Here is a 13,331-nt window from a genome sequence, read left to right as displayed (position 1 = left end):
TGATGACCAACAACACCAAGGGATTCAGTTCTGACATCAGGGTCAATGGTACGAAGCTGGAAACAGAGAACCAAGTCCACAGCTTTAAGTATTTGGGGGCAATTGTAACAGATGAAGGATCAAAACCTGAAGTACTCTCCAGGATAGCAAAGACAACAGCAGCGCTGACAAAACTGAAGCCCATCTGGAGTGACGAACATTGCACTCAGCTCAAAGATCAGACTGTGCACTCACTAGTGATCGCCATATTCCTCTATGCCTGTGAATCATGGACCATAACAGCTGACTTAGAGAAAAGGATTAAGGCCACAGAGATGAGATGTTTCCGAAAGATCCTTGGTGTCTCATACAAAGATCATGACACCAATGAAGAGATATGGCAAAGGATCAGACAATCCATTGGACCTCCTGAGGACCTCCTGACCACTGTGAAAAAACGCAAACTGCAGTGGTATGGGCATTTCTCTAGATCATCAGGACTTTCCAAGACAATCCGGCAAGGCACCGTACAAGAGAAAAGAAAGAGAGGCAGGCAGAGAAAGAGGTGGGAAGACAACATCCGAGAGTGGACAGGCTTGACATTGAGCAACTCCCTGAGAAAGACAGAGAATCGAGAGGAATGGAGGAAGCTGGTTGTTCGGTTTTGTGTGGTGCCCCAACGGTCTACCAGACTAAGGGACTCTGAACTGAGGTCTAAAGTCACATTACATTTGCAGACATAATGTGTGCAACTAACCTCAGCTGAGAGCTGTTTCATGTAGGTTACTTTGTCAAACATGTGTGTATCTTTTGATGGTCTATTTGGAATTTGGGGAATAAACAAAGTGAAACAATGACTGGGAGGATGGACTTTCTTTTTCTCTTTTTACACATTCACGTGAGTGTATTGTGTGTGTGGTTGTGTGTGATGACTCAACTCAAATCTCATGTTATTGTGGACATATTTGACAAAGGAGGCACATAGGTGCCTTACATCTACAGGAGTTTCTATCAACCTACATGCCAGTTTTCTGTTGGGCACTGCTGTGATAAAATTTTCCAAATCAGTGACTGGAGCATGTCAGGAATCATAAGATGTGTTCCTCTTTTTACTCCATGCAACTAGGCAATTTTGCATTTGCTAAATGCTTCATTGTATAAAACACATATCTATTCCAATCTATAGCCACAGTCTGCCGGCTGATAACTATTGAGGAAGATTAAAGTATAAAAGATTGAACGCCCATTACAATGAATATGCAACCTATGTGGGGACTAGTTCTTTCAATTAGTCAAACTCCCACTTAGACTTTGGAAAACATTTAATGCTACTTGAATTAGTAATATTTTAGTGCTTTTCTATCTTTATCCTGTGGAAGGCTTTGTTTGGAAAAAGTAATAAAGCATTTTTACATATCATTTAGTTTATTTTTCTTTCCTAAGAAGGAAATAAATGCATTTTGACAGGAAAAGAAGTATATTTAGAGTCAAATTTCAGCACTTTCAAAATCTGCGATTAATCGTGAATAAAGAATTTAAATCGACTGATAGCACTTATATATAGACTGATGAGCTAAAATATTATGACCACTCACAGGTGAAGCAAACAACATTGATCATCTCCTATCAAGGCCATATGTCAAGGTCTGGGTAGATTAGATGGTAAGCGAACAATCAGTTCTCATATTCAGTGCAGGAGAAATGGGCCATAGTAAAGACCTCAGCGACTTTGACAAGGGCCAAATTGTTATGGCCAGATGACTGGGTCAGAGCATCTCTGAAATGGCAAGACTTGTGGGGTGCTCCCGGTCAACAGTGCCGAGTACTTGTGCACCATTTACCTGGGGAAGTGATGTCACCAGGATGCACTGTGGGAAGATGACAAGCCGGTGGAGGGAGTGTGATCCTCTGCACAATCTTCTGCTGGGAAACCCTGGGTCTGCCCCTTCATGTGGAAGTCAATTTGACATGACATGAAAACCCAGGTACACCCCTTCATGGCAATGGTATTTCCTGATGGCAGTGGCCTCTTTCAGCAGGATAATGCACCCTGCCACACTGTACACATTGTTCGGGAATGGTTTGAGGAACATGATGAAGGGTTCAAGGTGTTGCCCTGGCCTCCACATTTCCCAGATCTCAATCCGAGTGAGCATCTGTGGGATGTGCTGGGCCAACAAGTCCGATCCACGGTGTCTCCACCTCGCAATTTACAGGACTTGAAGGATCTGCTGCTAATGTCTTGGTGCCAGATACCACAGGACACCTTCAGGGGTCTTGTAGAGTCCATGCCTCGGCAGGTCGGCGCTGTTTTGGCAGCACGTGGAGGACCAACAGCATATTAGGCAGGTGGTCATAAAGTTTTGGCTCATCAGTGTATATACTGTATATTATAAGGGTTTTCAAACAACATTTCAGTAACCACAAAAGCTAGATTGCAAGTATGTCAGTGCATGTATTTTTGCCAAATTGATGCTCACGAATAGAAGCAACAGTAGGGCACTCTTTATGTTTGGATAAGTATCAGACTTTAATACTCTCATTTAACACTTAATTATAGGTGTAGATATCGCAAGGATATTGCACACACACACAAGAAACTGTGTTTTGTTTAAAACATCTTTTAGATAGTTGACGTTTGGCTAATTGTGCTAGGAGTCCAAAAAGACAATATGGGTTTGTATGAGACCAACCTCATAGACCTAAAAGAATGCTTCCCAAAAATTACCTACATGAATTTTGTTTAAAAAAAAAAAAAAAAAATAGAGGGTCTTTTAGTACCTCTCTAATGAAATTTTAAGAAACATGCGAATGTACAAGAACACTTTGTATATCAAGAAAAAGATCTAGGCTTTATCTCAAAGGCTTGACCACAAGAAATAATCTTTTCCTTCTTCCTTGTACAAAATTAGCTAACATAAGCCTATTTATGATTACGCTGTCCACTGGGAATGAACTGTGTGTACAAGTTGAGTAATCCGATCAATGAATAGTTGTTCTGCGATCGATTACCAAAAGATTTGCACTTCAATGGAGCTTTAGACATTATCCAGCTGGTATCTTTGGAGAATATTTTGGAGAATTTTTGTGTGATATCACTATTAAAGTCAAGACAAAAGTATTTGTTTTTTTATTGCCACACATACTGCAACTATAAGAGGTTATAGACGGCAAAACAACAGCTACAGTTGAAGTCAGAAGTTTACATACACTTAGGTTGAAGTCATTAAAACTCATTTTTTAACCACTCCACAGATTTCATATTAGCAAACTATAGTTTTGGCAAGTCGTTTAGGACATCTACTTTGTGTATGACACAAGTAATTTTCCCAACAATTGTTTACAGCCAGATTGTTTCACTTTTAATTGACTATATCACAATTCCAGTGGGTCAGAAGTTTACATTCACTAAGTTAACTGTGCCTTTAAGCAGCTTGGAAAATTACAAATAATGATGTCAAGCCTTTAGCCAATTAGCTTCTGATAGGCTAATTGGCTAATTGAAGACAATTGGAGGTGTATCTGTGGATGTATTTTAAGGCCAACCTTCAAACTCAGTGCCTCTTTGCTTGACATCATTGGAAAATCTAAATAAATTAGCCAAGACCTTAGAAACAAAAATTATGGAACTCCACAAGTCTGGTTCATCTTTGGGAGCAATTTCCCAACGCCTGAAGGTACCACGTTCATCTGTACAAACAATAGTATGGAAGTATAAACACCATGGGACCACACAGCCATCATACCGCTCAGGAAGGAGACGCATTCTGTCTCCTAGAGGTGAACGTAGTTTGGTGTAAAAAATGCAAATCAATCCCAGAACAACAGCAAAGGACCTTGTAAAGATGCTGGAAGAAACAGGTAGACGAGTATCTATATCCACAGTAAAACAAGTCGTATAGCTACATAACTTGAAAGGCTTCTCAGCAAGGAAGAAGCCAATGCACCATAACCGCCATAAAAAAGCCAGACTACAGTTTGCAAGTGCACATGGGGACAAAGATCGTACTTTTTGGAGAACTTTCCATTGGTCTGATGAAACAAAAATTGAACTTTTTGGCCATAATGACCATCGTTATGTTTGGAGGAAAAAGCGTGAGGCTTGCAAGCCAAAGAACACCATCCCAACCATGAAGGATGGGGGTGGCAGCATCATGTTGTGGGGGTGCTTTGCTGCAGGAGGGACTGGTGCACTTCACAAAATAGAGTTCAAGGTGTTGCCCTAGCTTCCAAATTCCCCAGATCTCAATCTGATTGAGCATCTGTGGGATGTGCTGGACCAACAAGTCTGATCCACGGCGGCTCCACCTTGCAACTTACAGGACTTGAAGGATCTGCTGCTAATGTCTTGGTGCCAGATACCACAGGACACCTTCAGTGGTCTTGTAGAGTCCAGGCCTCGGCGGGTCGGCGCTGTTTTGGCGGCACGTGGAGGACCAACAGTATATTAGGCAGGTGGTCATAATGTTTTGGCTTATCAGTGTATATACTGTATATTATAAAACATTTTAAAAGTGTTTTCAAACAATATTTCAGTAACCACAAAAGCTAGATTGCAAGTATGTCAGTGCATGTATTTTTGCAAAACTGATTCTCACGAATAGAAGTTGTGTTCACCTGAGAAGGTAACCGGAGCAACAATAGGGCACTCTTTATGTTTGGATCAGTATCAGACTTTAACACTCTCATTTAACACTTAATTATAGGTGTAGATATCGTAAGGATATTGCACACACACACAAGAAACTGTGTTTTGTTTAAAACATCTTTTAGATAGTTGACGTTTGGCTAACTGTGCTAGGAGTCCCAAAAGACAATTTGGGTTTGTATGAGACCAACCTCACAGACCTAAAAAGACTGCTTCCCAAAAATGACCTACATGAATTTTGTTTAAAAAAAACAAAAAAACAAAAAAAACAAAATGAACGTAAAGTAGAGGGTCTTTTATTAATTCTCTAATGGAATTTTAAGAAACATGCAAATGTACAAGAACACTTTGTATATCAAGAGAAAGATCTAGGCTTCCTCTCAAAGGCTTGACCATAAGAAATAATCTTTTCCTTCTTCCTTGTACAAAATTAGCTAACATAAGCCTATTTATGATTATGCTGTCCACTGGGAATGAACTGTGTGTACAAGTTGAGTAATCTGATCACTGAATAGTTGTTCTGTGATCGATTACTAAAATATCTGCACTTCAATAGAGTTTTAGACATTATCAGGCTGGTATCTTTGGAGAATATTTGTTTGATATCACTATTAAAGTCAAGACAAAAGTATTTGTTTTTTTATTGCCACACATACTGCAAGTACAAGAGTTTATAGACGACAAAACAACAGCTCCTGTAACAGCACATCCCCCTGGAGCAACCTGGAGTTAAGTGCCTTGCTCAAGGACACAATGGTGGTGGCTGTGGGTATCGAACCAACAACCTTCTGCTTACCAGTTCAATGCTTTAGTCCACTACGCCACCACTGCTCCATTAGACAGAAAAATGCTTGTAATGTTGACACAGCATTCCAGTAGAAAATGTTTCAACACTCTCTTTTTAAAAGGTCATTTAAAAGCTTTGTGACACAGCTAATAAAAAAATAGCACACACAAAGACATTCCAAATGTTTACTTAAAAATGAATGACCTCTTGCATGTAACTCTCTTTTTCGCAAATTCTCTCTTTTTCTTTTAAAGCTATTGTGATTCATCACTGTTTCTTTAGAAGTGTGTGATTGGTCCGTCTGCTGTAGGCATGCTTCGAGTCTAACCTGTTTTAAAAGGAACGCATTCTTGTAATTTTATCCATCGTTCATCACCTCAAGTGGCCTGTGAAATCTCAGAGTGCTTATTAGAGCGAGATATCAACAGGGAGTCTGGATATATCCTCTCTTAACAACACATTAGCAATCCATAATTTAAAACTCAGTGTGTATGTGTGGATATCTCTGAGCTCTTCTGCTCAAATGCCCCAAGCATTCCTCACATGCCTGCCCCCTGGAGAACCTTGGTGGTCACCATAGAGACGGGACTGCCATGCAACTTCCTGTAAACCCCACCTCCTTGCACCCCAAACCCCCAGTGCGTGCGGCTATCAGAGACTCGCAGAATGCTGCCTTAACTTAATACACTTGTTTATTAAGGCAAGCATCACTATTACTATTGCTTATAAATAGGTTTAGGGATTTGAACAAACCCCTGAAAAGTGAAATTGAAACATTTACCAGCCAGTTGTCAATACACATTTTAGTCACATAGCACAAAATGTGGTTGCTAATATGAGAAATTTCCTCTCATTGTAGTAGAGGGTTGCGCATTGAGTAAAAGATCGATCTTGGAATGTAAGAATCGTTATCGAGATTGTTCAAACGAAAATCTATATTTTTACCCACCCCTGTAAGGAACCACATAATATCATTTTACAAAAATGTCACCAAAGTCACATAATTTTCATGAGATCAGGCTGAAGCAATCAAACGTACGATTTTCGTCTGGTGGACAATAAAATAGACAAAAAAATCCCATAGGCTTATAATGAAGGAGGGACCCAAGCCATATCAAGACCAGAATATCATGGAGACTTATGGTGGACTCTTTTGACTTGAGCCAGTAAGCAACCACTTAGCAACCACCCAGAACACCCTAGCAACCAAATAACAAAACCCTGGCAACTCCCACAACACCCTAGCATTGTGGCAGGGAGTTCTGAAAGCACCACTCACTTTTTATTTATTTAGATCATTTAAAATTCTCGTTCCAATTGTAAAAATATTTAGCATATTACAGGGTAGAATTTGGACATTCATGAATGTTTGTGACTGCAAAAGTCCATTTTTATTCTGTATAAGACTATTTATAAAAGAAGATGATTTTTCATAAACAGTTTAACCCAACTGGGAACCCAAATTGCTCTCTCACGTATCTGTGAATGCTTTGAGAAACTCCATTTTTCTGTTGTTGTCGTCCTGTGTGTGTATGTAAATATTTCACGCCACCCACACGTTTGACCCTTTATTCACAGATCTGACCCAGTCTCTTGTTTACATGCAGCTCAAGTGATATGCACCCAACCATAACATCAATCAGCCATTCAATAACAAACAGCGAGTACATCTGAACTCCACAGAAAGCAGGATGAACAAATGCCTTACTGACCAGAGAGACGAGAGAAGACCACCTGTGCTTCATTAATTCAGATGCTTGTGCTCATCTCTCATAAGGTACAAAGAATGGAGGTAATAAAAAATAAAGTTTCCAAATTTTTTTTAAAGTACTATAATTCTTGAGAGGCCGTTCACATCGAATGTGTTTTTGCGTTTGTCTGCTCTGTTTTTCCATCTTTTTTCTATGAAAACATGTGCTAGATGGACGTCTTTGTCTGTAGCACCACGTCTTGCTGTTTTTTTTTAACATCATGTGCAGGGGCATCAGGGTTTTTACAGACCATATAAAAAAATAAAAAATAAAAGTCAACTTTTAAAAAACGCATCTCAAGACTGTCTAGTTTTTATTTAGCGCAAGAATGCCAAAATATTTCATAAAAACAAACATGCAGGGGGACGGAGGAACCTTTTTAATCTCCAAAGAACAATATAGCCAATTCAAGAAGCCTATTAGGGCAACAATTGTTCTTTGTTGAACCCAAGAACTACTGAAGAACCTTTATTTTAAGCGTGTGGGTTTGTGTCCTGTGTTTACTTCCAGCTTACTCCATATCTGACAGAGCTTTTGAGATCAAGGGGATGTTCCCTTTAAAAGTGCCATTCTTAAACACACCCTTCACCTGCAATTAGACATTCTGTGAAAGTGTTCAATGCTAAACTAGCTTTACCCACTACTGGAATGCTATTAACAGCCAAAAGAAGGAATGTTGAAGAGTGTGAATGAACCACAGTGAGAAAGAATTCATTTTGGTAGATGCCAATTCATCATGTAAAGAAAATTGAATGGCAATAAAATCAGACCGATAGAATAGACAAACCAACATTTAATAAGCCTTTTGTTTACTTTAATAACACTGATGATATTAGTGCTATTCATGTTTTATTTGTTCTTGGAAAAACGGACATTATCTCATTTCCCAGATAGCGAGTAGTGCATGGGCAAGCACCATCACATTTTCTACAGAAAATGTAAAATACTATTTTGGATTGTAAGATCTTCTGGGCTGCTGGAAGACAACATATCAGTTTTTCTCCCCTGCATGCCCTGGTAACTATACACAACCTCCAAATGAAAGAAAAACCAAAAGAAAGGAACCCAATATCTAAGAAAAACAGGATGAGACAAAATACTCTGGCAAATGAAGGCAACAAAGTGATATAGATGAAAAATAAGGGATAATAAAAACAGCAGAAATATTTCTTTAGTCGAATATTCACTTTGGAGATTAGCTATTCTTTACACAAAAATGCACAATAGCATTTGGATGCCATACCAGAACCACAACAAAGCTTTGCTAATAAATTAGGTGACAACCAAACACGCTGACCTTCTGCAAATGTGTTTACATCGTATCAGATTGTGTGATGTCATTAAGGCCTAAAACAACATACATTCATAAACAGAATTCAAAGGTCTTTCATGCCAGACTGCAGTCTGTCTTCATCATATTGTGTGTGTCATGTGTATTGTGTTGTTTATTTATTCGAAACTCCTTCATGCCAGACTGCAGTCTGTCCTCATAATATTGTGCGTGTTGTGTGTATTGTGTTGTTTATTTATGCATTCATAGCATTGCATCAGCCCATAAAGTCGCAACAGAAAATAAACCCCATGAACTTTGGATCACGATGAAGGTGCGAAACATCCTCTCGACTCAAAAACCAAGCAAGCAAATATAAACACTGATAACCTGAGCGTGATAAACCATACATTAAGTTAATGTTACCTTATGCACTCCAAGTGCACGTATGGAGACATGTGGCATTTGATAAGATCGATAGAGGAATATTGTACAAGTCATAAAAAAAAGCAATATAGGGTAAAGAAAACAAACAAAATCATGTAAAACATTAAAATGTAAAAGGATTTCTCATGTTTTTGTATATATTGTGGGAATAGATTTTCTAAACGGTTTGCTTAAAGCTTGGATAAAATCTTGCTATCCGTGTTAATTAAACTTATCGGTCTATAAGATCCACACATGTGTGAAGGTTTGCCTTCCTTTAACATTAGAGAAATGTGTATATTGTTTAAATCATATATATATATATATGATATATATATCATATATATATGATATATATATATATATGATATATATCATATATATTCTGCTCAAAACTGTATATTGCAATTAAGACGTGATTTATACCTATTTAATACACATTTACACAATATACACAATGTTCAAAATCTATCTATCTGTGTCTGTCTGTCTGTCTGTCTGTTTGTCTCTACTTCAAACACAAACCATGGACAAGCCTTTTATTTGCATATGGAAACAAGTAGATCATATACAAGTCTATGCAGAATAAGATGATCTCACGCTCGCCAGTCTCAAAGAGAGAGAGAGAATATGATCTCCTTCACAGATACAATATTTGTAGTCTATTAAATATTCATTCAAACACACCTGAAAACTAAGCTCCAGTGCAGCAGATTTTGAGGTAGTTAACAAATAACCAACATTGTTTTATATGAATGCATTAGCCAAAATGAAATTTTTTAGGTCCAGTAACTTTTCACAATTTCTTCATCACCATCACTATTTTTAATCACCATTTGTTTGCAGCTTGTTTGCAGTTCACTTAAATAGTCCAGGCAGAGTGACTAATGCATTTTTAAAAATTCAAATATTGCATGTAATCTCTCAATTAATATTAGCTCAGAAAACTGCATGCATAACAATTATACAAGAATTAGAAACATTTTGTTTTGAAATAGTAGATGAAGTATAGAATGTCACACTGCAAAATTTGCTTGACATGTCTACTACCCATTTATAATGACAAATAAATCTCTTATTGTATAAAAAAAAATATTATGCTACATTCCAAACAAACACATGCAGAAAGTTCATACAAATACAGAAAAACTGCACGAATGCAAACAACTTCCTGTTTTAAATAACTTTATGTGGTGTGTATATGTGTGTGAATGGGATTACCTGAATTGTTGATGAGGTGTCAGTGTGACTAGAATGTTTTTCTAAACCCAAAGTCTCAATTAAAAAACAAACCCTAAACAAACCTGCAGTTAAACATCCAAAGCATAAGGAAGGACTGACTCTACACTGACAGGGAAAGACTAACATCTCACTGTCTCACTCTCTTTTTTGCATCAGATGCAAAAAAAAAAAAAAAAAAAAAAGTTCAAATTACTGCTGTGCTCTAAGCCAATCAGAGGAGCCGCAGGGATCAATGGAAGCCACAGCGGTGATGTCACAGAGCAGGTTCCTCTTGTCCAAAAAAAAAAACAAAAAAAACCTCTCTCTCTTTCTTTCACTCTTCTTGTTCTGCTGCTTTCTCTCCTATTTATTTTCCTTATTCATGCCTGAGTTAATGCAATTGAAATAGTTTTACCTGCTGTGGCTTAGCGACTTTCACATTAGAGTTCATGACCCCAGTTTTACCCTACATTATTCTGTAGTTTAGCAGACAGATAAAAAAAGAGAAAGGGACCCTTTTTTTCTCCTTAAAAGATACAATATTAAAAGCAGAGCAAATAAAGACTTTTGCTTATGTCTACTACTACGATTTTTCTGCAGAGAAAAAGTAATCTCATATATTTCCTGTAGAGTTTAAGAAGAGAAGAGCTCCTGAACAATGTCTCAAACTCTGCTCAGATTAGCCAAGATATCAAAAAGTCAATATGAACTCAAAATTATCAATAAATTCTTCCAAGACCAAATTATCTAAGCTATGTTTCCTTTCAGCATTAATTGTAGAACTCTAACCGTACGTTAACAGTTGTCTCATTTGTGTCTATTTTATTGTGTGGCACCATCAGGAAATGCTGTCGGATCGCTCTAACAGGTGGAAATAAGGAATACTCGTCCTATTCCACACCTGCCTTGAATCCTACACCCTGCATCTACATGTGTGTGATCTGACCGTCGCCATAGAAACATACAAACCTCAAACACCACAATGTATTCAGGGCAGACCAGGGGGATGGGGTCGTCTACAAATTGTGAGTGCGTGTGTGTTTTGGAAAATATTCTCTACACAAAACGAAGTAAAAAGTCAAGAAACAGGTTTACTGTATAAACATCTGAGCCAGTTAACAGGAAAGGTTAAAATTAAAAAGGAAAAACAGAGCCTGACCTCATGGAAATTACGTGACAGTGTGAAATATCCACTTTGTCGTGCTAAAAGCGAGTAAAATTTTCTCCTAAACAGATGTTTTTTTTTGTTTGTTTTTTTTTTTCAATTTGGAATGGCCAATTCCCAATGTGCTCTTAAGTCCTCGTGGTGGCGTCATGACTCGCCTCAATCCGGGTGGCAGAGGACGAATCTCAGTTACCTCCGCGTCTGAGACCGTCAATCCTCACATCTTATCACGTTGCTTGTTGAGTGCTTTACCGCGGAGACATAGCACGTGTGGAGGCTTCATGCTATTTTCCACAGCATCCGAGAGCGAGAACCACATTATAGTGACCACGAGGAGGTTACCCCATTGGATAGCCAATTTGGTTGCTTAGGAGACCTGGCTGGAGACACTCAGCACACCCTGGATTCGAACTCGCGACTCCAGGGGTGGTAGTCAGCGTCTTTACTCACTGAGAAACCCAGGCCCCCTACAAATGAGATTTTTAAGGGTAATGCTCTATAGATAGTATTCTGATGACATCACAACAAGCGCTGTCACCATCTTGTCTTGAAACCGGGGCGGGTTTACGATTTCTGAGGCCCCAAGCAACCAACCAACCCGGGACCCCATTTCAAAAAATTTTGCTTAAAAAAATGACATACCATTTATTTTAAATCATAATTTTAAATTCATCCTATCAGCCGGTGCAGCCAAGTACATTCAAAATGTTTAATGAAGTTACAAATTATTAGTGCATGTTTGCCCGTTTTTCCACAATACATTGATAAAAAAAAGCAATGTTTACCTACACATATTTTTAGAAAAAAAAATTTTCCCTTTTTTTTTTAAGAACAGGGTATGCAAAACCTACTACTTCACTCACTAACATTTTTCAATTCAGTTGTTCTTTAATATTATTATAAACCAAGAATTATTTATTTTTGTCCAGTTTTTAATTATAATATGATACAGTATTATTATTACTTTAAGGATTTGTTGTAAACAATAGTAATATATTTCTGTCTTATTTACTTTCACCTGGAGCTCATATTCTGACACTGCACTGTATTGTTCACCATGTTGCAAAAGGCTGTATTTTCTGTAGGCATTGTAGGCAACATTCGTAACAGTAAACATTCAAGGCTCTGATGCTGGCATACAGAACAGTCACTGGGTCTGCTCCAGCATACCTAAAATCATTTCTGCAGAGCTATGCGCCCACTAGAAGCCTGCGGTCGGCTAAAGAACGTCGCCTTGTTGTACCAACACAAAGAGGCACCAAAACACTTTCCCGGACTTTCAGCTTCATCATACCACGTTGGTGGAACGACCTTCCCAACTCTATCCGTGAAGCTGACTCACTCTCTGTCTTCAAAAAACGACTAAAACCACATCTTTTCCATGAGCACTTAACCAGTCATTAAAAAAAAAAAAAAAAAAAAATTCCTGTTGCACTTTATTCTGTTTTGAATACTATTCTGATGCTAGTGAAACTTTGTAATACGGCACTTTTCATACCACTGTCTCCTTAAGATGATTCGCGTTTTCCTCATTTGTAAGTCGCTTCGGATAAAAGCGTCTGCCAAATGAATAAATGTAAATGTAAACATACAATGCATGGCAGCCCCTCAAAACACCAGAGCAGAAGGAAAAAAACACTGCCATTTATCATTGCTGAAACTTTGCTTGGTACAGAACAATCTGGAATAATGTTAAACATGCGCTGAAAACAATCTACCTTTTTTGACTTGACACAATGTCTACTGACATCGCAATTCGTGAGTGCCTCCTCCCATGAAACAAACATTGCGTGACTATGGCAACGGTTTTGGAAAATAAAATTATAAGGTTCATTACACGTCTCAGGGCAGTTCAGAGGTGAAATGTCCACTGAGTGGCGCTAAAAGCGAGTGAAATGTTCAAACAGATGAGGTTTTAAAGGTTAATGTTTTATTGAGTTTTAAATCAACAAAACTGACCTCCCTACCCTAAACCTTAAGCCTAAACCTAACCGATAGAGTCAGAAAAACTTCATTTTGTGGTGCTTCTATGACATTTTGGGCTCACGTGTCAACTCGCATGCTCTTCTGGACTTGTACCCAGG

General features: G+C 38.2%; 1 protein-coding gene across 3 annotated transcripts in view; it reads right to left on the bottom strand.

Moving 5' to 3' along the window:
- The window catches only part of shroom3 (shroom family member 3), a 90,696-nt gene that overhangs the window by 42,114 nt on the left and 35,251 nt on the right, over positions 1–13,331 (bottom strand). The window contains exon 1 of one of the 3 annotated variants that reach the window (XM_051677173.1): positions 10,083–10,156. The exons of the other annotated variants lie outside the window; for them this stretch is intronic. The gene's annotated coding sequence lies outside the window, so the exon portion shown is untranslated. Of the gene's footprint in view, positions 1–10,082; positions 10,157–13,331 lie in introns of those variants that run through there. 3 annotated transcript variants of the gene reach the window in all.

Source organism: Myxocyprinus asiaticus, chromosome 38 (assembly GCF_019703515.2).
Source record: "Myxocyprinus asiaticus isolate MX2 ecotype Aquarium Trade chromosome 38, UBuf_Myxa_2, whole genome shotgun sequence".
In the NCBI taxonomy this organism is placed as follows: domain Eukaryota; kingdom Metazoa; phylum Chordata; class Actinopteri; order Cypriniformes; family Catostomidae; genus Myxocyprinus; species Myxocyprinus asiaticus.
This window is presented reverse-complemented; position numbering and strand designations above follow the sequence as displayed.